The following is a 4,210-nucleotide window of genomic DNA, read 5'->3' as shown; positions in this document are numbered from 1 at the left end:
ATATCATGTAAAAATTACATCTTGTTCAAAAAATGTATTATTACCCATAATCCCTTTAGAATGAAAAAGAACACATTAGTAGGTTTGTGTACTTGATTTAATAGATTGCATTGAAATCCATTGCAAATTATGTTTTATGTTGGATGTTTTATTGATTACTTTAAATGCAATGCATCAATTTTCAAAAAAATAATCTAATTATGTATTAAAAAAAAAACCTATCCAAGTGGTTGGAAGTTGGCACTCCATACATAGAGTTTTTTTAAAAAACTTCACCTTATATTGCTTTAGATTATAGAGTTAATTTATGTGTTTGGACTCAAATAATCACAATGCCCAATCCATTATACAAATATACATAAATAATACATTTGAAATGAAATATATTGGTGAGGTTAGAAAGTTAATATTTATTTTCTTTTTTGGTGTTAATTTGGCCAAAAGTTCTGCATTAGACATGATTGATGACATCTTTCTTGGCTCCCTTGAACCTATGGACATAAGAACATGTTAGACATATGTATATTAGCATCATTTGCATCAACCAATTCTTTAAGGAAGGTTACACCACTCCCATAAAATCCTTTGAGAATCTCCATGAGCACTAAGAAGTCGAGGAAGAAGAAAAAGTGTAATGATGGCCATGGGCAAGAAGGTGGCGAAAGCAAGGAAAAATTTGGAGTAAGCAAAAGAAGTAAAATTATCTTAAACTTGGGAGGACAAGTTGATGAAGTGCATGAGCTCCTTCTAAAAGAATGTTCAAATTTGGAGGGTTATCGAAAACCTCTTCAATGCAAAGTTGATGTACTCCATCAGATTTGCCCAAAACTTTATGAAATTAAAAGCTAAAGGAATAGCAATGGAACTTGAGTCTCCTAGTACGATTGTCAAATTTTTGGGAAACTTAATGCAATGCATCGAATTCCCCAAAGAAATAATAAAATTTCTAGGAGAATTGATGCACTCTGCAAATCACATTTCCATAAAATCAACAAATTTTCTAGGCAACTTGATGCAATGTAGCAAGTTGACCCAAAAACCAACAAATTTTCTTGGCAACTTCATGCATTGCATCAATTTGGCTACCAAATTATCAACATTTCTAAGCAACTTGATGTATTCCATCAAGCTAGCCAAAAGTTATCAAATTTAATGGTATTTTAATGCAACGCATCAAGCTAGCTTTATTAGTAATTTAATGCAATGCATCAAGTTGGCTATAGATTAGTATTTCTAGGAAATCTAATTAGATGCATTAAGTTACCAAAATAATTGTTAATATCTATTGGCAACTAGATGCACTATATCAAGCTACCTTTATATCTAACTTGATTATGCTATTATGTACTCAACTATATGAAGCATCTCATCAATTTGAGGTGAAGTTGTTTGAAGTTGACTTATGATCCTACCCAAATCTTGATGCATGCATCAAGTCGTTGTGTCACGATATCCAAGCACTTTGTCATGTCTATTCAAGGCTCCAATGATACCCAAGTGTAAGTGCTTGGAATTTTTGAGGTGTTGATCATGCCAATGTGTTGATCATGTAAGGGGCCTTTCTGAGCAGATCTTGGAACATCACAAGTGCAAGTCCACGGAAGTAGAAGCACTTGGAGAAGAAGCTACAACATTGAGTAGTGTTCTCTTGAAATGTGCTCATATAAGGTGGTGGCCAAGAAGTACATGTCATGAGTCAAAGAGAGGTAAGTAGTTTGATTTGCAATGCCTTGCTTGATATGAGTAACTGATTAGAGAGCCTTTGAGTTCAAAAGTAGTTTCTTTCAATGCACTAAATTCAGGGCATGATAAGCATGGTGATGGTGATGAAGCACTAAGCTAATTTAGTTACACAGTCACCTTGATTTATGTTTGCAAAAGCTATGCATATTATTAAGAGGCTAGAGTAGTTGACAAAACATGCTTTGATTGTCAAAAGGGATTGTTGAAAATTGTAACTTTTTTCCAATTCACTCATTTGATGGATGGGATCTATGAGCTTGCTTTAAATGTAGGGATTGTGTGGCATCTCAAACAATGGATGGAAGGAGAGAATCAATATTATTCTACATTGATATAATATAATCTTAAAGCCCATAGCATTCAATCTTTTTGTGTGAATACAAAACAAACTCATAACAATGCTCTCTCTAGATGCACATGTATTGATGTTGATGTTGGAAGCACTAGGACTTGGAGTAGGAAGTGCCATATTGCATACATGCTAAGCATGTTTTAAGCACTAGCACTTGGCATTTCAAATTTGTGTTCATTGTGATTGTAATGTAGAACCTCAATCTTGGTTATGATCACATTAATGGGACTATTCTTGACATAGTCATAAGCCTAACAACCATTGCTTTTAGCTTGTCCATGCCCCACAACTTGCTGAATGGCTTCATATCATCACGGATAGGACAATTTATTCATGTGCAAAGCATAGACCTATTTGTAAAAAATCTATTTAAGTACATTCTAGCAAAGCATCGGGAATTGCGTAAATGTGTTGAGCGTCAAACCTTCTCAAAATTCATTAATAAGAATCATATTAGAAATTCTTTTGAATTTGCAAGGTTTGGAAAGGTTGGATTTGTCCATGAACTCACTCTTAGTCCCAATTCTAGAATTTCTTGTAGGGTTTATTGAGCTTGAAATACATCAATTGGACTTATGTGGCCCTTCATTTTCCAAAGCTTATCCCAAACCGCGACCTATGATTCCTCATTATAAAATAAATAAAAGCTCAAAGTGGGGTATAAAAGGCTCATCAGTTTGGGCTTAAGGGGCATTTCTTGGCAAAGATAGAAGAATGAGCACTTGGAGGAGAACTCAAAGCACCAATGCTTGGAATAGGTAGACAAACATGTTTGTGGCAAGTGCACGTGCTCAAGCTATTCATGTGTTTTCATGCTCATAAGGCACAACCATGTCCATGGTGGCAAGCACCAACCATTAAGATGCTCGTGTGTGTTCATGCTCATAAGGCTAACATATGTGCTACTCATGAGTGGCGAGTTCATTGGTCACCACCATTAAAAATCTCAAGGGTTAGATGAACATTAATCAAGTAGGTGTTTGTCATGCGGACTTGATGCTAGCGTTGTTGCACTTGGAAAGTAGCTTGTAGTAGTTGAAGCCACATACATGTTACAAAGCCACAAAATACATTGTTGCACTTGGAACATTATGGAAAGTGCCAATAGTTAGAGGTTATTTAAGTGAGGTGCTAACTTGGTAGAGGAATGTTACACTAGAGGTATTTAACCTACTATTGATAGTTTACTAATTTGATGGATATTGTTATTTTGCAAACATGGAAGGATTTTCTTTGTACGGTGCAATAATGGACAAGATTACATGTAAGAGGGGTTTTTATTGTTCCTGAATAAAACATGTCTTGTTATTAGATTTGATGTGGCATCCACCATTGGTCATAAATCATGACATGCTCAATCTTTAGTCACATGAACCAATAGCCATTTTTCTTGCACGCAAGAGATTAGATTCTTTGGTGCAAACCAAGTAAAAGCTAGATTTTAGAGTAAGCTTGTCTATCTTGGTGTTGAGAATAACAAATGATGCTTGGCCATAAAGGCCAGGTGTATGCCCATAGAGGCTGAATGTGTGCCCAAAAGAGGCTTGTCCATAAGTGGCTTTGTATGAGAGATAGATAATGATGTATGCTCTAGAAAGAGATGTTCAGAATCCCATAAGCAAAGTGAGGAGAGTGGAGAAGTTGGAAAGATATAAAGACATGTACTTGGTTACCCTTTTCAAAAAATGCTATTGTACTTTGTGCTTTCAGTCTTGTCCATATCTACTCAAGATTGTGTTTATGAGTCCAAGCTAATTTATCTTGGAACCTAATTCACTTGAGTAATAGTCAGTGTGTCTAGTCTCAATCATCATGCTCCTTATCATTGACTTCCGTCCTCCATAGCTAAACCTTGATTAAGGATCTGTGTTTCTCAACACTTGGAAGAGCTCTCATTGAGCATGTCCACCAAAGGAAGTCATGGTTTTTATTTTTTGAAGAGTGTGTTGATCATTGTACTAATCTAGGATGGGGCCATGTCCTCAATGTTTAGGTAGCATTATGATGCACTAGTGCTTAACTTTTTTGAGTCAATGCTTGGATCTACTTCTTTTATGAGATTAGGGTTAAATCTCTAGATTTGTGCAATGTTCATCATGATTTAACCATGTAATC

Source organism: Lygodium microphyllum, chromosome 29, assembly GCF_053477565.2.
Source record: "Lygodium microphyllum isolate KBCC chromosome 29, Lygodium_microphyllum_v1.1.10, whole genome shotgun sequence".
In the NCBI taxonomy this organism is placed as follows: domain Eukaryota; kingdom Viridiplantae; phylum Streptophyta; class Polypodiopsida; order Schizaeales; family Lygodiaceae; genus Lygodium; species Lygodium microphyllum.
Note: the sequence above shows the minus strand (reverse complement) of the source record.